The 27,201-nt window shown below is 36.4% G+C and overlaps 1 pseudogene; it reads right to left on the reverse strand.

The window, feature by feature from the left end:
- Positions 1-2,757: 2,757 nt before the first annotated feature.
- LOC110203831 (ubiquitin-conjugating enzyme E2 Z-like) lies at positions 2,758-27,104 on the reverse strand (annotated as a pseudogene).
- Positions 27,105-27,201: the final 97 nt, after the last annotated feature.

Consider the following 27,201-nt stretch of genomic DNA (forward strand, 5'->3'; position numbering starts at 1 on the left):
TATCCTGAACTTAAATATTGGAATTTGATTGGACAGTAAGAAAAGAAAAAAAAGCATGTCGTAAGAGAAGATTCAAAACATATAACAATAAATTTTCATTTAAAGAAATCGTGTATGATTAATACTACATGTTTTGTTGAGAGCTATCTTTTCTTTGTTTCCTTGTAAGTTTTCTTTTCTCCCTGCTATGCATTTTTTTTGTTTGTTCTTTTTTTCCCTCCCCTGGCCCAGAAGGCTACAATGCAGTGCAGATATATTCCTCTATAATTATATATACACACACATATATTTACATATATAGACATATGCATTCCCAAACAGATTCTACACCCGATCTTTGTTTTTATGTTTGTGCGTATCTCTTGGTTTTTTTTTTATCTCTCTTGAGTCTTCTACTTTATGTCTGCTAATTACCTTGCCCTTCTATTACTTAGCCTACCCCCTTCCAAATATCCCTCCCCTATCTTCCCATTCCCATAAGGTAAATACCCTTCTTAGCCCTTACCCTATCTCTAATTCCTCCTTTAGTTAACCCTCCTTGTCCTCTCCCCCTCCCTATTCCATCATCATTTTATGTCTTCTAAATTTAGAAGAGTTTTGTACTCTTCTTAATATAAATGCACACACACACACACACACACACACACACACACACAGAGTTTCCTCTTAAACCCATTTGTGATGTAAGTAGGTTACCAGAATACCAGCCCTCCTCTCCCATGTAATTCCCTGAATCAATTCTTCCTCTTGCACCTCATTTGTATAAAATAACTACTCTTTTTAGCTTTTCTAAATGATTTTACTTTTTAAAGTCACATCATACACAGGTCTACTCAAATCTTTTTAATGAGCTACGCAACTATTTATTTTTATTTATTTTTATTAATTTATTTTGAGTTAATCACTTCCTTATGCTTTTGAGTTTAAAATTTTTCTCCCCTTACTTCCCACCACCATCCCAAGACCGGCACAATCTGATATAGGCTATACTTTTACATTCCTATTAAACATAATTTTCACATTAGTGATGTTGTAAGTAAAAAAACCAGTAAGAGGAACCATCAGAAAGAGGAAACAAAACTCAGCAGAAGAGAAAAAAATAGTAATTCAACTTTCATAGCTCTTTCTTTGGACGTGGATGGCATTTTCCACCATAAGGCCTCTGGAGATGTCTTGAGCTACCCAATTATTAATAAGAATCTTAGACATATATTTTATGTTTTACATATATAAAAAGTAAACAGTTTGTCCTTATTGAGTCCCTCATAATCAGTCTTTGGTAGGTACCTTACATTTCTCTTGGCTTTTGTATGTTGATACTTCAATGAAGTTCAGGTTTGTTTGTTTTATTAACAAAATCTTGAAAATCTGACAGTTGATCAAATGTCCTTTTTCATTCAGGATTTGCTGAACTTTCTGGGTATGATATTTTCAGCTGGAACCCTAGTTCTTTTGCTCTTTGATACAGTGTTCTAAGACCTGTGGTCCTTTAATGTCTTTGCTTCTAGGTCTTGTGTGAGTCTAACTGTGGCACCATCACATTTAAATGGTTTTTCTTGGTTTTTTTTTTTTTAGTATTTTATCCTTATGCTGGGGGTTTCAGAATTTGACTATCATATTCCAAAGAGTTGTCCTCACAGGGTATATTTTAAGTGGTGATTGATGGAATTTTTTTCTATTTCTACTTTCCTCCCCTTGTTGCAATGCTTCAGGACAATTTTCTTTATTTCTTGTCTTATTGTATCAAGATTTTTTTGATCATAGCTTTCAGTTAATTCACTTATTTCCACGTTTTCTCTTCTGGATCTATTCTCCAGATCTGTTGTTTTTCTTATGTGTTTCATTTTCTCTTCTATTTTTTCATTATTCATTTTGTTTAATTATTTCTTGATTTGTTCTAATTTCTGGCTTCACCTTGCCCAATTCTAATTTTCAAGGTGTCATTTTCTTCCTTAAGATTCTGGATCTCCATTTCTATTGGTTGACTTTCATAGTCTTCTTGCTTTTTTGGCTTATTCTTATACTTATTTATTTATTCATTCATTTATTCATTCATTCATTCATTCATTCATTCATTTATTTATTTGTCTGTCTGTTAGTTTATTTGTTTGTTCATTTTAGTTTTCCTCCATCTCTCTTATTTGAATTTTTTTTTTCGTGCTACCTAAAGCTTTCTGACCAGGAGCTCAGACTCCACCACTGTTCCTTCTCTTTGGTCTGTCTAGAACAGTGACTATATATTAGGGAAAAGAAAATTATGGTGGCAGGCAGGAAATGAAGTCCAGGAGGTTACACTAGGCTGGGCTGGGTCAAGCAAGGGAAGGCCCAGCTTCAAGACTGAAAGACAGACACGCAGACAACCACCTGGACAGGTCATGTGACACTCTCCTGTTTCCCTCCTTCCCGGCTCCCTTGACCCTGCCCTCCCCCTCCTGGTATCCCCATTGACTATTCTGAGCAAGCCCCTCTGAGAGTTGCAGTCTTTGTCTTCTATCCCCAACAAACTGCCCCAGTGGAAATGTCCCTCACTTTTTGCCAGAGAACCATGCTCCAGGGTCTCCTGTATCAGTACCTTGGGCCTGGCTCTAGGCATGGGATGAAAATGGTCCTTGGTACCAGGATGCCAAAAAGGTTGCAAACCACAGCCCACTCCCACCCTGGGGTCTGCCTGTCCTTGTTTCTTGCTTCAGGCAGGTTGCCATTGGGGCTGGAGGGAGATGAGATGCTGCTTCATCCCAGGGATGGGGTGGGGGCCATCTAGGCCCTTGAGCTCCCCTGGGTATCTGTCACTGTTTTAGATGAACTTCTATCAGAATCTATTTCAGCACTGTGCTGCTGCTGTTCCTGTTGCACCCTCAGACGAATTGCCCCGAGGAGAATCAGGAGAAACTCTTAGTCAAAGCAACCTCGCTTCTCCCCAAAAGGTTCCTCCATTTGAAGATCTTGGAGGGATAGTCGGTCTTTGCATGCCACCTCATAGATGTCAGAATACTCTAGAAAGGACTTCTCCATCATACCCCTCAGGGGCTTAGGGCAGAGATATCTTCCCTCCAGCATGTCACAGCCTGACACTCTGAGGGTCTCGTGCCAGATATACTCATTGTACTTTTTGCTGTCTCCTGGGTGTTTCTCCCGCTCAAAGCCAGGCTCATTGTGGTAGGGGTTTTCATTCATTAGTGACTGGATGGAGATCAGCACTGAGGAGATGCTCTGGGCTGGGCTCCAGGCAGGGCCATCCCAAGTCCCCAGAATACTCAGGCAGACTTTCCCACTGCTGTAGAAGTTGGGGTTAAACCTCACCCTGTTATTGCCCGTGGTCATCAATTTGACCCTCGGTGGGCGGATGGGATAATCTGGAGGACAGCGAACCAGGAACAAGAAGAAGCCCCCTTCATAAGGAGTGTCAAACGGGCCCTTGCTCAATGCATGGATCTTAGTCATGTCCAGGGAATCCAGCACAACAAACACGCCGGGGGGAGGCTCCTTGTAGAGGGCGGTGACGTCCCGCTTGATTCGCAGCAGGCACTGCTGCCCGGGGCTCTTGCTGTCCCAGTCCGAGCTCCGCGTCAGGTCCCACACGGACAAGGGAGGGAGCGGGGCGGCCCCATAGGCAGCGGCCGAGGGAGGGAAGGGCGGGAGCCCGGGTGGTGGGGCCAGGCCTCCCCCGGCTCCGGGCGCCGCCCGCGCCCGAGGCCGAGGTCCCCTCACCTTCGGCCCCGGCAGTTGCCACCTCCGCCGTGGGACTCGCCACCATCGCCACCACTTCGCTCCACTTCCGCTTCCGAGACTCCATGCCAACCAGTCCGCCGGCCACAGCGGCCTCTCCTTCGATTTTTTTTCCAGCCAAAGACAAGGTTTACTAGAACATTCCTAACAAGGCCACACTCCTCCCTCTAGAAATCGCTGGAGGTAAAATTATCCTCATTATTATTATTATTATTATTATTATTATTATTATTATTATTATTATTATTAAAAAATCCTGAGATTTCCATAGGGGGATTCAGGTGGGAAAATCTTAGTTTCATTGTACTACATTACTACATTATACTACATAACAAAGCCTCTCTTTTCAGCCATTTAGAATTGAAATGAATAAAGGAGAAGAAATTAACCAATTTAGACAAAAAAGTCAACCGGAAATATAAATGTTGTCTGGGATGTTGGTTTTGATAATGCCAAATCCACAATTTAAATTCTCATTTGTATTTCAGGTATGAGATGGAATTAATCTATGATTTTAATTTGCAGAACCTGGTTAAGTAAAGAATATAAGATATAATCTTTCATAAATACGATCCATACAAATTTCCATTGGTTTAAATAAGCAATATTTTCTTCCCATTTGCTTAAAGGATTTAACATTAATTTTCCAAACATAAAAACATTCTGACACAGCATGTAACATTATAATAGCAAAGCCAATTTGACTCTTAGAAATATTTTTAAAATTCCATTTTTTTCTCAAAAGTTGTCATTTAAATTACATTTATCTTCTGTGTGGGATGCCACTCAAATTAAAGAACATACAGAGGTATCCAAGGAGAAACAGAAAGTTAATTTAATATTATTATTATTTCAAATCTCGAGATTTGGGTGTCCCTCCACCAGGATGCTCTGATGAGGGGAGACACAGACGGAAGCAAAGGACCTGATTCAATAGCCCTAATGGGCAAATTCCCCCCTCCCACCAACTGTCCACTGTTTGGCTCACATTCTCAATGTACCATAGAAACTGAAAACAAAACAATGAACACAATACACATTTCTATATTTCTTAGTTTGCTGAAGTAATACCAAAGAAGCAATTAAAGATGTGCAGTCAAGCTAGACACTGTATTGTATAGCCAGATCACCATGACCGACAACAGCAACAGGTGCATCAACAAAATACCGGGGTTGGGGGGCAGGGCTTCTTCAGGAGTTTCAGGTTTGGCAAACTTTAACTACTGAGCAATGACATAAGGAGGTGGTTACTTGGGGTTGAATTCCCATAAATCAGGTGATTTCTAGTAAATTGAAACTTAGGCCTGTCGGGCTGCTATGCCTGCCTTGAGTCTAATACAATTTCTATTTATTCTTCTAAAAAGTTTTCACAGGACCCCTCATCCCACTCAGCCTCATCCCAAACCTTAATTACACTGAGGAGTCTTCACTAGGACATCCCATTCATCTTCTAAAATATTATTTCATCTACTTTCCCTTAACCCTAGAGTACATTAAATATTTTAGAGAAAACAAGTTTCAATATTCAAAGTGACAAATCTTAAGTTTAGTGGAAAATAATACTGAAGACAAATTTTTACTTTCATGCGAAAAAAGTGTAAGAAAGCAAAAGATTAAGGACAGTAAAGAAAAATTAAAAATTAAATGAAAGAAACCTGAGAAGAATAAAAAAAGGCAAACGTTTGTAACACAATATGCGAATGTAGCCAGGAAATCACAGGAAGACAAGAGGACCTGTATTGTTCACTAGTTGGTATATCGCTGGGCACAAGGAGGGACTAAAAAATTTCCTAATCCTCGAGATACAGGAGTCCTCGAGAGTCTGCTGATTGGCTAACAGGCACCACGATGAAAACAGCCTCTGTGAACAACTATTGGCCACATGTTAAACAAATAGAGATGGTGATTGGATCTCAGCAATAAAAAAAAAATGTTTGAATTAAGTAACCTGCCTAAAAATGATTTAAGTAAAACAATCCTCAGTTATTCGAAACAGATCAGCAAACACAATAAGAAACTAAATTAATACTAAAACGAAAATGGAGTTCAGAAAAAACCTACCACAGTTAAACAGCAATCTAATAAAAATACAAGATTACATGCTAAATGCTAGATTTTAATAGTAAAATAAAAATGAAAACCTTAGACAAAAACTCTGAAAGAAAGAAAAAAGCTGCAATAATGAAATACTCATATGCCTTCATAATTTCAACAAGTCACTGACCTCAAACACTTCCTACCTATGTAACCCCAGACAAGCAGTCCCTTAACCCTGCTTGCCTGACTTTCCTAATCTGTAAAATGAACAAGAAAAGGAAATGGCAAATCACTCCAATATATTTACCAAGAAAATTCCAAATGGAGCCCCCCCCCAAAAAAAAAAATCCTTATTATTATTATTATTATTACTCAGCAAAGGGAACAGGAGCATTTAAACGGCAAAAGAAAGGAACCACTACTACAAAAACCCAAAGAAGGCACACTATTTAGATAAAATTAGTGTTGCCAAAAGATTCAATGACATCAAGTAACACTGATATAAAGAAGATTAAATTCACCAAGTAATAACTTTTAATTTGGAGAAAGAAAAGTGTATTTGTACACCACCAAGTAAAAAGGCAAAAACCAGGTACATATAAAAACTATAGAAAAGTAAAAACTCTACTCTGGATAATTTACTTTTGAATTACTGTTGACATCTGAACTATGTGGATAAGTAGAAAAGAATATACTTTTTTCAAAACAAAACTTGTACATTTAAGGAAAAACACATTCCTACATTGGTCATGTTCTGAAATATATGTATCACTCTGTACTCTAAGTCCATCACCTCTCTTTCAAGAAATGAGTGCATGCAAGGGTGTGATGGTAAAAGTTGAATAACTGTCAGGGAAAACTATACACACAACTCAAATTTTTCAAATAATCTAGATTTTACTTAACTTTTTCTTTTCTTTTTTTTTACTTTCTTAAGTCTCACCAATCAACAAAACAACAAATGGAGCTCTAACTGTTCTTAATCATGGAGGATCTAAGGAATGTAATGATCAATGAATTAATTTACAAGGTTTTTTTAAGTTTGTGAGGTAACTTCTTATGCTTTCCCTTTCTTCTTTTTCTGCTTTCTATAACTTTACTTGCTTTCCAGGGGCCTAGAAAAACTTTTTATTTACCAATTTTAACAAAAATGGTTTAGTATGCATGATAAATTTTGTAACTAAAAATGTCATAATGGCATATAAAATAAACATATATGAAATGAGAATAAAAATTTTTTGATTTTTTTATATTCATTAATTGTTTACTTAAATTGGAACCTCCATATGGGCAAGGATTGTCATCTATTTACATTAGCCTCTCACTAATATATATATATATATATATATATATATATATATATATATATATATATATATATATATATATATATATATATATATATATATATATATATATATATATATATATATATAATAGTACTCAAGAATAGTGAATAGGAATACAAATCACTGATTTCAAATACAATATATTTTCAAAATAAATAATTAAAGATTAACATTGTTATTTAGTAATACTACAACCATTTTAATTTTGACAGTACATTTCTCACCAGTTTCACATGCTTACTTGGGAAATAAAACGTTATTTGAAAAATTAATGAAATGTACCCGAGGCTGGTGCCAATTTGTACAAATTTGTATATGTTTGTTTCAACTCTTATCAGAGTAATTTTTGAAATGTGACATCTGAAAGGTTCTCACTTATTTTCTTTGCCAAATATCGTACGTGATCCAAAAGATAAAAAAAAACTAATGCTCTTTTATTATAGATTATGATGCATGAAATTCAAGAATGTCTTCTATTTCCTATGCACAGTCCCTTTTACCTAAAAAAAATAGGTGCCTTCAGTGTAAAGTATATGCAAACCAGAAACGAAAATTATTGAAAAAAAATCTTGGAAAATAAAATGACCATTATTTTATTTCAGTCATCTTGCTGACATACACACATAGACACACATACACAACTGGCTGGCTTGTGACCAGAAATACTTAATGCATTTCATGTGGAGATAGGGTTTTTGAATGTTTCCAATTTATCTTCCCTGATTTCTGTATTGAAAAAAAAAACTTTCTGCTTCTAAGACAAACAAAGTCAGCATTTGTTTTTTAGGGGTTGAGAAGTGTTATTTCTAGAACTACTGGAAAGCAAATATTTCATGAGGAACTTCAACTTTACAATTAGTTTCAAGACAGAAGTTACACTTGCTTCTAACTGGAACTAGCAACACCATCAACTTCTTGAAAAATGCTTACCCCAAATAATACACTTGAATAGAATAATTATAACAATCTATATTTTAAAAATAAGATTCCCATTTTACAAAATGCAAGATGTATTCAAATGCATTTTTGAGAAATGTTTCTATATAACCACAGCCTTATTTCCTTTTCCCCTCTGTAATTGTTCAAAGGGCATCATCCAAATTGTCATATAGAATCAGTTTTCTATAAACCAGCTTCTAGGTAATTTATTCTATTCCATTATTTCCTGAAGAGCTTTTGTATAGAGTTTAGTTTTTCTTTAATTTCTTGCAATAGTTTTTACTTTGATGTTTTACCTTCACAGTTTTTGGTCCAATCTCCCAACATCTCCACCCCACCAATATAATATTATAATTCAGTTTTGCTGGGTGGGTAGTTTTTGCTTGTAAGTCAAGCTATTTTTTTGGTGAGGTAATAGCCTGACATATGGTAATTTCTCTTATTCACAAGAACTTCTTCCCAGTCCCCATTCCCTCCTGTCCTATTTTCCTTACTTTCTCTCTTTTCTCTATTTCATTTTTCTTTCTTTTCTGTCATTAATCCCTTAAATTTTCTACCAAATATTTTTTATCAAATACATGTTTGTGTATGTCTCTCCTCCCCTGCCTTCCCCCATTAAAAAGAAATAAATTTTGATCAATTAACAAGATCTACTGTAAATAAGAGATTAATAAAACTAACAGCAAGGATAAAAACCCTGAAGTAACAATAAAATTAGATTTGTAGAAAATAAAATATTGCTACCCTCAGAAAGAAAACTATTGGAATCTATCTTGACCCACAAAATGCTAGAAACCATATGACTACTTTAAAATATATCAGATAGCATGAGTCACCAGTTCACTAGAACAAAAATGGGAATAGAAGAGACCTACACCATTTGGCAATTGGTTAATCAGTGGAAAACTTAAGTATATGTCTATAAATAAAGATGGAAATCTCACACTGTATACCAAGGAAAGTTCAAAATGATTTAGATATAAAGGATGACATCCTAAGCAATTTAGTGAAATATAGAAAGAACTCGATCTAACCAAAGAAGAGATGCAGATATTCAAAGAAAGTAAAATGGATCGTTTTGAAAACATAAAATTAAAAAGTTTCTGCACAAGCCAAACGAATACAGCTAAAATTAGATGAAAATTAGAAGACAAACAAGGAACTGGGAAAAGAAATCTTTGAGTTAATTTTCTCTGATGAAGTTCTCATTTGTTTTTCTTGCATTCTCAATTGGATGAGGAAGGAGAGAAGGCGAGAAGCAAAAAGAAAATCAGAACTAAAAATAAGATGAAACTAAAGTAAAATAAAAAGGGAAATGCATGATGATTCTCATCATACTTATCAATACACATGACCTAATAGCTAATCAGTTCAATTATAGACTGTCTAGGGCAGCTGTGTTGCACAGTGGATAAAATGCCAGTCCCGCAGCCTGGAGGAAACGAGTTCAAATTCAATCTCAGACTCCTATTAGTTGTGGGACTCTGGGTAAGTCACTTTACCCTGTTTGCCTGAGTTCCTCCTCTATAAAATAAGCTGAAAAAGGAAATGGCAAACCACTCCAGTTATTTTTACTAAGAAAAACCTCAAATGGGGTCACAAAAAGTCGGACATGACTGAAAATGAGTGAACAACAATAAACGATTATTTCCCATTTTCCTATCACTATTCACCATTTGTAGCACTTAATCAAGCTTATTCCAATCGTTCATCTTCTATGCTATAACATTTTTATTTTGCTTTATTTGTATTTATTCTTGTGTGTGTGTGTGTGTGTGTGTGTGTGTGTGTGTTGTGTAGAGAGAGATGGGGGAGAGAAGAGAATGATGTAGTGGATAGAAAGCTTAGCCCCTCTGTGTTATGGGCAACTTTCTAAAACTAAAAATTGCAGAGAAAGTACTTTCCTCATCGATGAGATTATTATAACGATAAGGCCAAAAATTCAGTCTCTATACCCATTCTCTCAAAAAAATACCTTGTGTAGCATATATTCTGGATAAACTTTCCCATAGTGGTCTATTTATTAGCTGACACTCTTAGCCAGTCATTTAATTAGCTTTGAGAAATTGCTATTTAGAAGACCAGCAAAAATACTTACTAGGAAGAAGCAATATAGTATAAGTATAGTATAAGTATCCAGACCAAGTATTAATCAATAAGTCTAAGGACAAACTACACTGGGTTGGGAAGTTCAATCCAGCAGGGCAATGATGAGATTCTGCTCTTGATTAGATTACTTCATGTTTTCAGCCACTTCTGTGATTCCACTTCAAGGTAAGTAAGGTTGTAACATTGTAAAAATAAGCAATAAAAGACAAGTTCTATCATAAACAGCTGTGTGGAGTTTTCTTGGCATACATACAGTGTTTTGTCATTTTGGCATTTCCTTCCATAGCTCTTTTTACAAATGAGGAACCGAGGCAAACAAGGTTAACTGACTTGCCCAGAGTCACTGAGCTAGGATGTGTCTGAGGCTGGATTTGAATTCAGGTCTTCCTGATGCGAATCACAAAGTGCCATCTAGCTTTCACCTATGGTGGTAGGATCCAATCAAAACAAACATAAAGGAAAATAACAATATAAGCACACACACACATGAATGCATAGGATGTACGTATGAATGTCAATGTTGTTTGTCTTTCATTTTCAAAGAGGACCAATGATATCACAGGAGATGTCTTTACTCCATGCCTCACTCTCTCTTCCTAAATGATTGCAAGAGTCAGGACAACTGGCAATGGACCAGAATGCAGCAGGTGACCAATCTCCAAGTGTTCCACCTGCTTCATGGAGACTGAACAAATCATTATCATCTGGGGTAAGTCTTTAAAATGCTTGTGTTAGAAAACTTCTAACTCACCTACAGATTTAAGATTTTTGAGAGTCCCTTAGACAGCAAGGAGATTAAAGCAGTCAATACTTAAGGAAATTAATTCAGGCTGTTCCTTGGAAGGTCAAATACTGATGCTGAAGCTTAAATACTTTGGCCACATAATGAGAAGATGATAAGACAAGATGTATGAACAGTGTCATGGAAGCAATGAATAGGAGCTTGGAAGCTATCTGAAGATAGTAGAAGGGTATGGCATGCTATGGACCATGGGGCTATGAAGAGCCAGACACAGCTAAATGACTGAAGAACAACAACGATAACTTATATTTAATCCAGAAAAGTATTTCAGTATAGTGCTTTAAAAAAAAAAGTTTTTGATGTATATGTAGAGCCTATATTAGATTGCATGCCACCTTAGGGAAGGAAGTGTGGAGGGAGGGGAAGAAAATTTAAAACTCAAAAGCCTATGGAAGTGAATGCTGACAACTAAAAGAATTAATTATTTTTAAAAAGTTTGTGAATAATTCGTGGAGTTTTGGTCCTTAAAATTTCGAAAGAAGTCTCCTATGAATTCATCAGGACCATAAGTCCCCCCAACCCCCTTTACTTGTTGGTTCTTTTACAGCTAAATTTATTTCTTTTGCTGAGATGAATTTATTTAGGGTCTTCTTTCTGGTTTTCTGACAGTTTTGGAATTTTACATTTTAGGAAGTATTCTCTACCATGTATAACATGTTTGATTATTTTTATTTCTTCCGATTTTGTTTTGACGTCACCTTTCTTATTTGCAATTGTATTTTTGATTTTCTGCTGTCTTGTATTTAATCAGATTAGCTAAAGGTTTATAATTTATACTTTTTTAATCCTTTCCAAGAACCACCTTTCACCTTTATTTATTGTTTTCATCTTTTATTTCTCTTCCAATATTTAACATATATTTAAGACTTATTTTCAGTTTGTTTATTAGATGACTTTCTAACTTTCAAAAACGCATATTCAGTTTATTAATCCTCTTGATTTTCTAGTTTGTTAAGACATGTAGGGAATATATTTGTTTTGGGTTTTTTTGCTCTAAAGCCTGCTTTATTAGTATCTTAGAAATTTAGGTATTTCATTTCATCATTAATATATCTTTTCACACAATTATTGTTTTTAGGAGTTGTTCATTGACCACCTCTCCATCAAGCTGCCAATCCTAAATATGGATTTCATTGGTAAATCTTTAGGTAGGTAGGACAAGTCTTTTGCTTGTATTCCCTGAATTAATGACTATTCTTACTGAGTATTTTCCGGTATGAAATTTAACAAGAAGGTAAACTGAGACAAATTTCTGAGAAAGATAACAGTGCAGTAACAGGGTGCTGAACCTATCAATAAAGGATGGGTCAGTGGTACTACCTCTGGTGCAAAGACTCAGAATTGAACACATGGCTTATTTTTTATAAGCATAGAACAAAAGACAAAAATCATATCATTGATGATGTAATTGGCAACATAATGGGGTTGAGTGTTCATGATTGATTGCAGTAAAGAAAGTGGGTACCTGGAAAGAAGACCATCTCTCTGTGTCTGTAAGGAGTTCAACACTTAAAATAAGTTTGATAAATTTCCACAGGATTAGAATGCTTTATGAGAGTATTGTATTCTAAAGCCAAGCTCAGAGTTTCCTTCGGTTAACAGTGATTCTGAAAAAGCTTAAGCCTTTCGCTTCTAACTCTGAGAAAGACTGAACTTCCGAGCTTCCTCTTCACTTAGGCTTCTGTTTTTACATCAAATACTAATGAAAATGTTATTTAGTATTTAGTCACAACTAAATATAAAAATACAGGATAAAACTTACAGCATAAAACACTGAGGAAATATAGATTAATATCTGATTTTGACACTGTTTTTCCCTTCTTATTTTTGTTTGGAATATATTTGTTCCCAGTGGTGCTAAGAAATATGTACATTCTTTTCCATTTCCACTTAGAAGATACTCATAAGTCTTATAGCTCTAGTTTCTTTAGCAATTTATTCTAACAACATACCAAATGGGAAATAGGAAAAAGGATAAAAGAATTAGGGAGGGATAAGATGGAAGGTATGGAGTAGTTGGAAGCAAAACAAACACTTAAAGTGGAGATGGGAAAAAGGAGAAGGGGAAATATAAAGGAATAGATGGATGGAAATAATTGATGAACTCACCCATAAAAAATAGGAAAAAATAGCTGAATAGATTAGAAACTAGAATCCAAAAAATATGTTTAGAAAATACATACCTGAAACAGAAAGTTACATAGAATTTAAAGAGAGAGCTGGAGAAGAATCTACTACACTTTAGCTAAAGTAAAAAATAAAAAAAAGGCAGGGGTAGCGATTACGACCTCCGCAAAGTGAAAGCAAAATTAGATCTAATTTGAAGAGACAAATAGGGAAACTATCTTGTACTAAAAGGTATTATATGCAATGAGTTAATATCAATACTAAATCTATGTTCAATAAATAGCAGAAGCACCTAAACACTTAAAGGAAAAATTATACGAGTTACAGGAAGATAAAGATAATGAGACTATAATAGTAGGGGTCCTAAATTTACTCCTCTCATATTAACAATACTAATAAATAACAACACTAATCAACAAACAGGTCAAAATTAAATCATAGAAAAAACAAATTCATTAAAAATAATTACAACAATAAAACATTATCAAAATTTGTGAAATACTGTCAAAATGGTTTTCAGGGGAAAATTTATATCTCTAAGCATTTTCATCAATAAAATGGAGGAAAAGCATATCTACAAACTGGGCAAGCAATTAAAACAGCTAAAAAGACTAACAAATAAAGATATAAGCACCAAAACAAAGCTGAAAAATAAAAAAAGAGAATAAAAAAATTGAAAGCAAAAACCCAAAGGAATTTAATAAATAAAAGTAAGAATTTTTTTTTGCTAAAGCAACAATAACAATAAAATAGTTAAGACATTAACTAATCTAATTTCTAAAACAATAGAAGAAAACCAAATTTACTGTTTTTTTCATTTATGTCCAACTCTTCATGACCTCATTTGGAGTTTTTTTTGGCAAAGATATTAAAGTGTTTGCCATTTCCTTCTCCAGCTTATTTTACAAATAAGGAAACGGTAAACTAGTTAAGTGTCTGTGGCTGGATTTGAACTCGGCAAAATAAGTCTTCCTGACTTCAGGCCCAGAAGAAAGGTACGTTAGCAGTATAAAAATGAATATGTGAATTCAAAACCAAATAAACATGAAATAAAAGAAATTTTAAGGAGCTATTTTGCTTTTTTACACACCAACAAAAAATGAAAATCTAAATGAAATGGAAGAATTCTTTACTCACCAAACTCTAAATTGCCTGGATAAATAAAATAGGAAAGAGAATACTTAAATAACTGAATCTTAGAAAAAAGAAACTTATGCCAGAATTTAAAGAAAATACTGGCATGGAAACTACAGAAACATATCACTAAAATTACATGACCACACAGGATTAATATACCACGAATGCAAGACTTAATGTAGAGTTCAATATCAAAAACAAACCAAAACAGTATAAATGTAAATGATACTGGTAACAAAATTAACAAAAATTATATGATTATGTTAGTAGATACAAAAAAGCTATTAACAAATCTAACATTCACTGTTATAAGATTTTGAGTTCCAAATTTTTTTTCCCTTTCCCTATCTGTCCCCTCCCCAAGAGGGCAAGCAATCCTCTACAGGTTATATAATCATATTAAATATATTTCCACATTCGTCATGTTGTGAAATAAGAATTATAACAAAAATGAAAAACCACGAGAAAGAAAAAAATATGCTTCCATCTGAATTCAGACACCACAGTTCTTTCTATGGATAGTATTTTCTATCATGAGACTTTTGGAGTTGAATTGTCTCAGATCCTCGCATTGCTGAGAAAATCTAAGTCTGTCAAAGTTAGTCATCGCATCATATGACTGTTACCGCGTATGGCGTTCTCCTGGTTCTGCTCACTTTGCATCAGTTCGTGCAAGTCTCTCTAGATTGGAAAGACAACCTGGGTGTGACTCTGTTATAATCTCAAGAGAAAAATGGAATGGGTGGTGAAAAAGAATGCAATATGAGAAGAGTGAAGAGAAAGTAGGGGAAATTATTTCACAACCCTTTATACAAGAAGGACTCTGCAGAGGGAAGGAGAGGATGACACTTGAACCTCAATGCTTAAAGGAGGAAATACATATACACACAGATGGGCTGTCTTACCCAGTAAGGAAATATAAGGAAAAAAGCTAAGGGAAAGTGAAGAGGAGGGATAGGATGTAAATTACATAAGAAAGACAGTAATCGGAAGCAAAACAAACATAAAAGGAAGCAGAGAAAATTATTTTAAAAGAGGCAGAAAAAGTTTTTGACAAAATATAATAACCATTCCTGCTAAAATACTAGAAAACTTTGGTATAAATAAAAAATTCCTTAAAATGATAAGTAATATCTATCTAAAACTAAAAACAAGCATTATTTGTAAAGGGGTAAAGCAAAGGATGTTCGTTATTGCTATTACTATTTAAGACTAGTAACAATGCTAGATATGGCAATAAAACAAGAAAAAGAAATTGAGAGAATAAGCACAGGCAAAGAAGAAACAAAAATGACACTTTTTGTAAATAATACAATGATTTGAAGAACAATGGAAAGTCAACTAAAAAAATCAATACAATGTACAACTTCAGCAAAATTTCAGGTTTTTGTTTTAAAATAAACCCACATAGATTATGAACATTTTTGTATATTAAGAAAAAACCTATGAAAAGAAATATAAGATATGGATATAAATCACATACAGAGAGATTTACAAAAATTTATAAAATACAATGTAAAATACTTAGACATCTAATTGCCAAGAAGACAGATACAGAAATTAGATAAGCAGAATTACAAAATATTCTTCGTATTAATAAAGGCAGTTCTAAATAACTGGAAGTATGTTAATTACCCATGAGTAGGTTGAGTCAATGTGATAAAAGTGACAATAATACCTAAATTAATTTACTTATTTAGTCTCATATCATCAAACTTTCGAAGAGTTCCTTTATAGAGCCTGAAAAAAAAAATCATAACAAACTTCAACTACAGGAATGAGTGGGATTAGAGACCACTTACCCAAATAAAAACTCAGAGGTGTCTCCAGGTAGAAAACGGAAGGTTTTATTCTAGCAAGTCTCACACGAGAGTTGGGCATCTCCTACCCAGGGCAGACTGGAGTAGTGAGGCAAAGCACAAACAACACCAAGCAGTATATACAGTCTTAGACAAACCACTACAAAAGGTCCCCCTTCCCACCTGTTTGTCTCAATCTCTTTATCCTCCTTGGCTGAGGCAAGAGACCTCACAGTCTATATTTAGAACCCAAGAGATACATTTTACTCAAAACTTGCTTGAGAGGTAGAAGATTACCTTATTTGGTAAAGTTAAGGCACAAAACAAAAGGGGGAGGGTTACAAAACAAGGGGGGGTGGGCAGCTGGTGCACAACCCTCTTCCCCAAAAGTGAAAGTGAAACTTAGGCCCAGCTCATGCTGAAGCCTTACTACAATTTTGGAGCATAGCTTACATCTTACATGAGAAACTTTCACTTGTCCCATACAGTTCCCCCCTCTCATTTCATAGTTGAAAGTTTCTCCCACCAAAACTGGTAAGTTTCTTCAGTTTCCCTATTTGCTATTTCATCAAAATCGGGCTCTCCTTCTTCCTGATTGACTATCACCCACTCTTGATTCCTTAGCATGATTACTCTGACTCACTGACAGGTTCTTTTGATGTAATCATTCTAGAGATGGTCTTTTGTACAGGAGTAGTAATTAATAGCACCATGCAAGAGACACACAGGGGGAGTAGTATGATTCCACTTACTGCTATCAACAAATACCATACTTGCTTCCACCAAGATTCCCTAAACCAGGACCACCAAGGAGTATTAAATGAAGAGGGCCAGGTCTGATCTGGAACATGGGCAATCTTTTGAATTTCCTTATTAATATCTCTATGGTTTATTCCACATCATCTATTTTCCTACAACAAGTGGACAGGTTCAGCTTCCCGCAGACACCTCCTTCCCTAGCTAAGAGATAATCCAAGACTAAACTGTGTTGTAAGATAGCTTCCAGGCTTTGGTCTACAAAAACAGACAAGAAGTCAGTAGCCATACCAGTTTGAGTAGTAATAATTTCCACCACCACTTGGAGTCTAATTATTCTGTTAAGCATATATATATATATATATATATATATATATATATATATATATATATATATATATATATATATATATATATATATATATATATATATATATATATATATATATATATATATATATATATATATATATATATACACACATTGGGGTCCTGTGACGTATCACATATGAGAGGATAAAACATCCTTAATTTTGTTTAAATTCAGACAACAGTCGGAGTTCTCCAATCATACAGTATCTGTTCCACATCATAGCCAGACTCAGAAATAGTCATGTGGGAAACATCCTTTCCAAAGGAAAAAAATGGGGAAACTGAGCCAGGAGGATCCCATCCTAGATTAAGGCTAAGATTGTCCCCTTGGCTTTTCCCCAAATAAATCACATTTCCTCTAAGCAGAACTCCACCTGTTCTTGTGGCATTTCTCTCAGATACTGATTTAATGCAGACAATTACATCCAAATTCAAACTCAAAACAAAATTCGTTATAGTCCCAAGAGCCTTTTTCCTCAAACAGCAGGTCTCACTAATCACAGCTTAAAGTCAGATATAGTTACTTTTACTCTCATGGAGTTGCAATAAGGATTTACCAGGATTCACATACATAGATCTCACTTTACATCTTTCCTTCTCAAATTTAAACTTGGCCTCGTATAAAAGCCAATTATCAAAAATCATTTCTATCTACTGTACATAAACTTGCAACTTCCCAGCAAACTAAGTTCATTGTCTGGGAACTGCATAATCCTAACAAGTTCTCTTCTCAGGGCAGATAACGTTGCCCCCTTTCTTCACAGAGTCTCTCAAAAATATGTACTACTCCCCAGGCACACTTTGAATCAGTGCAAAAGTTGACCTCTTTCCCCTTTAATAATTTTAATGCCCGATTTAAGGCATATAGTTCACATATTTGGGCAGACCAATTTTTCGGTAAGGCTCATACCTGATGGGGAATGCTCACTATCAAGCTTCCCCCAAAGGTCAGCTTTCTACTCTCCTCCACTAGTATAGCAGTTGCCGCCACTGTTCGAATACAGGTCGGCCACCCTCTAGCCACAGAATCCAAGATTTTTGATAAGAAAGCCTCAGGTCTCTTCTGGCCTCCCCTTATTTGGGTGAAGACCCCCAGTGATACCCCTTTGTCCACATTCACAAATAAGTGAAAGGGTTTCTCCAGTGAGGGGAGTGTCAAAACAGGAGGGGAGGTGAGGACGTCCTTTAACTTCTTAAATCCCCTCCCCCTTCAGGGCCCCATCAAATTTGTTCTGGTTCTTCTTCCAATAAGTATTGGTACAAGGGTTTCGTGAGGGATGCATACAAATCAATCCAATTTCTACAGTATCCTAGTCCCAAGAACTTTCTGAGTTCCCTGTTAGTTTTTGGGAGGGCAGTTTGAAGGATTCCTGCCACCCGCTCTGGGTCCAGCTTCTTCTGCCCCTCACTTATTAAATGTCCCAGATATTTCACCTCTCGTTCCACGAATTGTAATTTATGTTTGGAAATCCTCAAACCTTCTGATCCCAAATAGTTTATGAATTGATCGAAGCCTCACTGGTTTCTATTTTCTCATTACTGGTCACTAGCAAATCATCTACATATTGTAATACCTGTGTCCCAAGGGGAGATCTAAACCCTTCCAGGATTCTCTCAAGAACTTGTCCAAACAATTTTGGTGATTCGGTATACCCCTGGGGCAGGACACACCACCTATACTGCTGCTTCCTCCCAGTCTCAGGATCCTCCCACTCAAAGGCAAAGACATCCCTACTACTAGGGTCTAAGGGACAGGCCCAGAATGCATCTTTTAAATCAGTTACACTGAATCACCTACTGTCTTCATCTACTCTTCCCAAAATCGTGTAGTGGTCAGGGACCACTGGGTGGGATGGTAATACAACCTTGTTAACTTCCCTTAAATCTTGGACTACTCTGTGTGTTCTATCCCTTTTCCGGACTGGCAAGATGGGGGTATTGAAGGGGGAAATACAGGGTTCAAGAAGTCCCCCTTCCAACAGCCCCTGAATCACCAGTCTGAGTCCTCTCCTCTCCTCTCCTCTAGAGATACAGGATATTGTTTTACTCACATCACTGTAGCGGGTTCCCTCAATTTGATCTTAAGAGGGTTTATATTAACCCTCCCCCTGTTGGTTTCCAGGGACCTTGGCAAGTTTCCAACATAAGGAGTAATTGCCTTGTGCCCCTTCTTTTCACACACAAATAATCAATTAACAATTCTAGGTTTTAGCATTAAAACACTAAATGCAAAATTTGGAAATTTTATGCTTTCTTCAATTACAATACCTTAAAAGAAAATGTTACAAAACAGGATCATATAGAATGCCCCAACAGCCAGATTCATTCCTTTTTCTCTTTTCCCTGAAGGCACAGTGAATTTAACATTCCAGATTATAAAAGAAATTGCCCTTCCAGCAACATAACTAATACAATTGAAAACAGACTCAATAAAAAAAAATCTTTCTTTCTTTCTAGACCCTTTCATCAGATTCAACAGTCTTTTGGGGCCACATAATTGATAAATTTTTTAATGCCAAATAGCAATAGGTGCTCTCCAAATTATACAAATACACATTTCTGAATTCAATACCCTTGGCCCTTTATAAAGGGATATTATCCACATTCATGTCCACATTTTCTTGCGAAAGCTTTACAAACAGTTTAGCATCACCTATTATAATCAGGTCAGTTTAAAAATGTACTGGACTAGTACTCTGACTACTTCTTTTTGCTTTCCAACAACAACCAATCTCTTTACCATAGTCAGTATCCATATTAGATCTAATAGAACCCACCTACGGATCTAGCCTGAAAGGTGGATGGACATAATTCCTTCCATCTCCCCATAACTTTATCTATTGGTTTTTAAATTAGGCAGAAAAAAAAGGATTTTATTTTTCCATCTTTCGACTTTAAACAGACGACTTCCTCACACCTTTTCAACTTGCTTAAACCATCTAAAGCTATTCAGCTTTCTTCTTGCAAATCTGAAGGGAGATAATTGAATAGGGCTCTCCCTCCCTCTCTCTTCCCCAACTGATTGTGTTCTGGTACACAAAAACTTCTCTCTTTTATGAGAGGCAGAAAAGATTAAGTGCTACCTCTCTCTCTGATCTGAGGAGAAAAGGTTCCCTTTTTCTCTCTCTGTCTCCCCACTCAAATTTGGCCAGAATTAGAATGAGAGAGAGAGAGAGAGAGAGAGAGAGAGAGAGAGAGAGAGAGAGAGAGAGAAATTATTATTTTTTTCCCAAAGCTTTCAAAACCTTCTTACTTTCAAAACCCTCTACTCACACTGTGCAAATAAATTATACCTCCCTTGAGCTTTCGACACATACTCCCTCTCCTACAAGCTTAAACTTTCTTGTCTTTCTTTTTAATGGACTTTGATTAAAGTCCCTTTAAAACTGCACATATCTTATTGCTTTCTAATTCTGACCTGACACTTCGAAAATCCTTCTCAACTTGCCTTTTTACCCATCATATAACCTAAATAATAAAGTATTTCTCTCTCTGTCTCTCTCCCATCCAGCCCTACCCCTCTGAAACTGCTGTTATCAGTGAGAGAGAGGGGAAAGAAAGAAAGCCGCACTCCAGAGTCCAGCTGCAGAACTCGGAATGTTTTTCCTGCCAAATCTTTTACTATCAAACACTGTTAACCCTACACTGATTCACACCACGCACAGACACAAACACAAAAAAGAAAATAGACATACAAAAACCCTCCACCCTGTAGAATCCTCAAATCATCAAATCATACTTAATTATTTTCTTTTTATCTTTTCCTCTATATTTTGGTAGTCCATTCCAATTCTGCAATCTATTGCTTAAAGGACTTTCTATAGGTACCTCATATTTGTGCTTCGACTGGGCAAATTTAGATTTCCCCTTTCCTATTCTTAGGGAACATCTAGGCCCTCACCCAGGGAATTTGCAGGAGCCATCACCAAACTCCCGAGTCTAAAGATAGACTCAACCAAATTACCGAGGAGGGTCCCCCACTCCTCACCAGTCACCCATGAGGCTTTCTCAGTGGCATCCTTCCAATGAGTTATCTATTCCGCAATTTGACCAGGCCTGGACTCTGCCCAAACTAGAGTCCATCCTAAAGGGCCTTCACCCCATGCCAATTACCTCCAGACCATTGAGTGCTTACCTCTTGGCTGCACATGTACAACTTACGTGACTGCTCTCAGCCACCGGCCGGCCGGAATTTCTCAGTTTCGTCGCTAATCGTCGGAGCCCTAACAAACCTTCTGTTTCTCTGAGTCGCTCTCTTCGGGTGTATTTCAATGACTGGGTGGTAACCTCCGTCCAGGGCTCAAGACCTCCGAGAAATCTCAGATGTACATTCAGTCTTGACCTCTGCATGGGAAGCCCCCAACCTAATCAAAGAAAATCCTGGGATGAGCCCCCACTGAGTGGGATTCGAGACCACTTACCCAAATAAAAACTCAGAGGTATCTCCAGGTAGAAAACAGAAGTTTTTATTCTAACAAGTCTCGCGCGAGAGTTGGGCATCTCCTACCCAGGACAGACTGGAGTAGTGAGGCAAAGCACAAACAACACCAAGCATATATATATATATATATATATATATATATATATATATATATATATTCTTAGAGAAACCACTCCAGAAAGCCCCCCTTTCCCCCTGTTTGTCTCAATCTTTTTATCCTCCTTGGCTGAGGCAAGAGACCTCACAGTCTATATTTAGAACCCAAGAGATACGTTTTACTCAAAACTTGCTTGAGAGGTAGAAGATTACCTTATGTGGTAAAATTAAGGCACAAAACAAAAGAGGGGGGTTACAAAACAAGGGAGGGGGTGGGCAGCTGATGCACAACCCCCTTCCCCAAAAACGAAAGTGAAACTTAGGCCCAGCTCATGCTGAAGCCTTACTACATTTTTGGAGCATAGCTTACATCTTACATGAAAAAAACTTTCACTTGTCCCATACAGGAATATAAGGTCAAGTACTTACTACAAAGCAACAATGGGAAGGAAGAGGGTGTAGATTTCAAACTAGGTATAATAATCGAAACAATTTGGTTCTGCATGATGTTCATCAGTGCAATAGACCATGCCCTAAACATGTAAAATAAGCAAAATAACCCAGTTTTTAATCAACCGGAGATACCAGCTATTGGGGCAAGAAATCACCATTCAACAAAAACTATAGGGAAAATTGGGAAGTACTCTAGAAGAAACTATGTATAAACCAATATCACGTACCAAATAGTAGCTAACATTTTTATAGAGCTCAAAGCACTTCACAATTATTTCATCTGAGCCTCCTCCTACTGTTATAGCATTATTGCCCCCATTTTTCAAGGGAGGAAATTGAGGCAAAAAGTGATGAAGTGCCATACCAAGGGTCACATAACTAGAATATATCTAAGGATAGAGTTAAACTCAAGTTTTCTTGATTCCAGGTCTATCCACTAAGTTACTCAATTGCCCTTATGAACTCAATGAACTCAAGGGTGACATAATTAATAAATTAGTGAAGTGTGGAAAAAATTACTTGTCAGATTTATGGATAAAGGGAGAATTCATGACTAATCAAGAAGAAAATAAAATGTACTGTTTTGATTACGTAAAAAGTTTTTGCACAAACACAACTTAAAATTTGAAAAAAAAAAAGTAGAAAACTGGTGAACAAAAGTTTGTATTAAGTTCCTTGATAAAGGTTTCATTTCTTAGGTATGTAGGGAACTGTGTCAAATTTACAAGAATAAGTGCTATTACCTCATTGACAAATGGTTGAAGAAAATGAATAGGCAGTTTTCAGAATAAGAAATAAAAGCTATCAATATCCTTATGAAAAATGGTCTAAATCAGAAATGGTTAGAGAAATGCATATTAAAACATTTCTGAGGTTCTAATTCATACCAATGTAATAAACAAACAAAAAAAGGAAATGACAAATGTTGGAAGAGCTGTTGGAAAACACTAATGCATTGTTGGTAGAGCTCTGAATTAATCCACAAATAATTTTTCTGTTATTCAGTTGTTTTTCAGTTGTGTCTGGTTCTTTGCGATGCCATTTCGGGTTTTCTTGGCAGACATACTAGAGTGGTTTGCCATTTCCTTCACCAGCTCATTTACAGATGAGGAAATTGAGTCAAACAGTTAAGTTACTTGCCCAGGATCACACTGCTAGGGAGTGTCTGAGAAAACATTAGAACTCAGGTCCTTCTGACTCCAGACCTGGGGCTTTATCCACTGCCAAGCAGCTGACTGTGTAGTGGGACAAACTGTTACATTAACATGATGGGATTTGTTGTTATTTAGTCATACTAATCATGTTCAACTCTTCATGACCACTCTCTACTATGTTTAGATTCACAATGTGGGAGGTGAAAGCAATAGTTTAAAGAGAATTTCCTTTCTTTAATCCAATTAATAAATATTTAATTAATTGAACATGGAAATGGAAAATTTGTGTGTAATGGCAAAGTCAAGGATACGATCATCCTTGTGTGTAGCTGAAGTGTGATAAAGGAGTAGATAATAGGAAATGATTAATTAAAGTTAATGAAAGTTCATTTTTAAGTGCCAATTATGTGTCAAGCACTGTGTTTGGCATTTACAGTACTGCAAAAACGGGAAAGAAAACCCAGTAAGACTGTTTTCTTCTGCTCAAGTTTCTACTCCGATTATTCCTTCCGTTCTCTAGAGTCTAAATGCCCTCATTTTATAGATGGACAAACTGAATTTCAGAGAGTTAATGTCAGAGATTCGATTTAAAATTGTCTCATCTCAAACCTAGTAATGCTTCTGGCCTCTAAGATTGTGGGATACAGATACAAGCATACTTTCCTTCTTTGGTTAATGGTGTTATTATATTAATAGCTTAAAGAATTTGATATAATGGTTACTGAGCATTAATGAATTAATAAAAGAGGTATGAAAAATCTGAGGAGTTAGGCTTTAGAAACAATTACTAATTCTGTGAAGTTAACTTGGGCTGATTTTATCTACGTGGATAATTTACTAAGAGTGTAATGAAAAAATTGCATCCCATTTCTCAAGGAACTCACATTTGAATGGGGAAGACAGACAGACAAATAACTATGTACAGAGTGTAAAGGGAAGGTTAATTATAGAGGGAAGGGGCAAAGACACACACATTCCATTAGGATTTTAGTAAATATTTAGGGTGGGAAGAGACCTGAGAAAGGAATAAAAATTGTGGCTATTATTAGAAACAAGGTGATATTAAAATATAAAAAGGGAACATTTGGCAGAAAATTTGCTACATAGAGTGAAAGTAACTGAGCAATCTAGAGGATAATACCAAAGTTTCAAGCCTCAGATGTGATAGTAAAGGAGGATTAGGGCAGAAGCTGAGTGGATAGGCACTAGGGCAAGAGCAGGTAAAAAAACTGCAAATGTCGTCTACTGAAACTTTGATTAAAATACTGTGTCCAGTGTTAGGTACTACATCTTAGGAAAGATATTGGCAAGTTAGTAAACGTTCAGGAAATGAGAACCAAAACAATGAAAAGCTTTGAGATCGTACCACATGAGGACTAGTCAAAGAAACTGGGTATGGTTAGTCAAATGAAGAGAGTCAGGTCTAAATCTTATTACCTTTTCTCCACCTCAATAAATTGTAGAGGTTCTAGGATTAAACATAAAATATTTTGTTTGAATTTCAAAGCTTTTCACAATCTGGCTCCTTCCTACATTTGTCAATCTTTTTATTCTTTTTTTTTTTTACTTTTTCGGAGAAGCAATCAGGGTTAAGTGACTTCCCCAGGATCATACAACTAGTATGTGTCAAGTGTCTGAGGCCAGATTTGAATTCAGGTCTTCCTGACTCCAAGGCCAAAGCTCTACTCACTGTGCCACCTAGCTGCTCCATCCTTTTTATTCTTCATTCCCTTCCAACTACTCTGCAACAGTCACCTGATTCCTGGCTGTTCCTCATTTCAAGAACTACATGAATACAATCAACAAAACATTTCACACAAATGAAGACATCTCAATAACTGGAGAAATTGTTAACAACTCATGAATAGTCCAAGCCAACGTAACAAAAATGGCAATACTACACATCTTGATATGAAGTTACCATGAGTTCTTGAAGATGCCAGTGAATTAAGTATACTTAATTCTCAATATATATATATACACGTACACACTATATGTACAATATATACTAATACTCAAAGGACAGGAAGTATCAGGACAAGGGAATAGGAAAAGATGTTCAGGGACAGCATTTGAATTTACCATTAGCAGGTATCCCAGATTGGAGCTAAGGCTTCCCAATTTAAGGAGGCTGAAGGCACCATTCCCAGAAGTCTGTGCAACACTTTAAAAGAGAGGGGTCAAAAAGTGAGGAAGGAAAGAAGATATAAAGCTACTGGAAGCATGAGAAAGACTGAAAGACTAAAATCCCATATCGAAAATTTCAGTGCTAACCCACCTCACATGTAAACAACAGAGCCTCAAAGACAGAAGGTAAAATGAACAAAATTCAAAAAGAGATCAGAACAGAATAAATAATGAAGGCAACTGATCCAAAATTCCCAAAGTAAAAAAAATTCCATGGACTCTCAGAAATCATGGAAAAACAGCAATAAAGTATGGTGTATCAGTCGTTTTCAAAAAATCAGGAGCTGCAATGCTATAAAACAAAGCAAAAATTAAAATATATTTGTTGAGGGCCAGAGCTGAAGAGTCTAATATGGGATATGGAATTTGGGTCAGAGCTTGACTCTTTCCTTTTCCTACCCTTAAAGGGCTCACTTATTCAGAATATTTGGCTCACCAATATCCTGTGCCTGGGAGGTGTTAGAACACTCTGACCCTTGAACCTTGATGGCAAGCAGGTGTGAACAATTAAGGATGAGCATAAGGGCTGGGATTAGTCATGTAAGAATGGTGGGAACACCTCGGGGGTGATTGTTAGCTTTCACTATTAAAACTGGACCCTCAGAATATTAAATGGCTCAGTCTTTCACTGACCCACCTGGCCCACGTTTCTTCATTGCACACTCCTCTGTTTAATGCAACACTTAGTGGAGGACGACAAGTGGTGCCTGAACAGGGACATGAAAGAAGGCATGAGGGGAGTGGCTCTCTTGGGACTCCAGAGAATAAAAAAGAAAAAAAAAGCCTTGGTAGCTCAATGCTGTGGAAACAAGGTAAGAGAGTGACCGTCACAAAATACAATTCTTTAGCAGTTCTAGGGCTAAGGGGACACCAGGCAAGTGGGATATAGGAAAAGAAAAGAGAAGGGCTCGGTAACAGGAGCATAAGAAAAGAAAAGAGAAAGGGCTCGAGCATAAGAATAGTGTCGCTTTGGAACAGCCACACGCACTTACTTTTCGGTTTTGGGAGGCGCACCTGGAATCGAAAGTATGGGTCAAACACAAAGCTGAAGCAAAGACAGAAATATTATCTACAACTTTTCAAGGAAATAGTGAAAGAAAGAGGTTTATTTATTACAGATGCTCAGTTACAGGAGTTTTTGGAATGTGTAGAAACATGCTGCCTGTGGTTCCCTCCAGAAGGAACAATAGACTTAGAAACATGGGAAATGGTGGGGCGACAAATGAGTGAGTACTGTGGGGAAGTAGGTCCAGGTGAATTCTACCTTCATCACCACCACAGCCCCCACCTTCATCAAAAGTACTTAAGACACATGTGGGGGCAGGATCAGGGGAAGAAGAAGAGACCTTTAAACCCCTAGTGGGGCCCGCTCCGCCCTGACAAACAATAGGAGCTGTGCTATCTCTTCTGCAACCCAGGCCAGCTCCTACTCAACAATAAACACAGCAGTAGATCTTATACATGCAAGAGGTGAACGAGATGCATCAAAAGATTATACAATAGTTACAAGAGTTAAAGACTAACAGTATTCACTGGGTTTCACAGGGAGAACCACTGCTGTAGAGGTACTGACTGATAAAGTGTAGAAACATTCAGCTGTTCTGTCTCTCACCTATTCATGTTGTAATCTATCTTTCTTCACTGGTTAGTGATTGTTATCTGTAGCATTCTATTGATATTCAACTTGGAGAAGAGGTTTCCAACAACAAAAGTATTC

Source organism: Phascolarctos cinereus, unplaced genomic scaffold (assembly GCF_003287225.1).
Source record: "Phascolarctos cinereus isolate Bilbo 61053 unplaced genomic scaffold, phaCin_HiC Scaffold_11;HRSCAF=466, whole genome shotgun sequence".
In the NCBI taxonomy this organism is placed as follows: Eukaryota; Metazoa; Chordata; class Mammalia; order Diprotodontia; family Phascolarctidae; genus Phascolarctos; species Phascolarctos cinereus.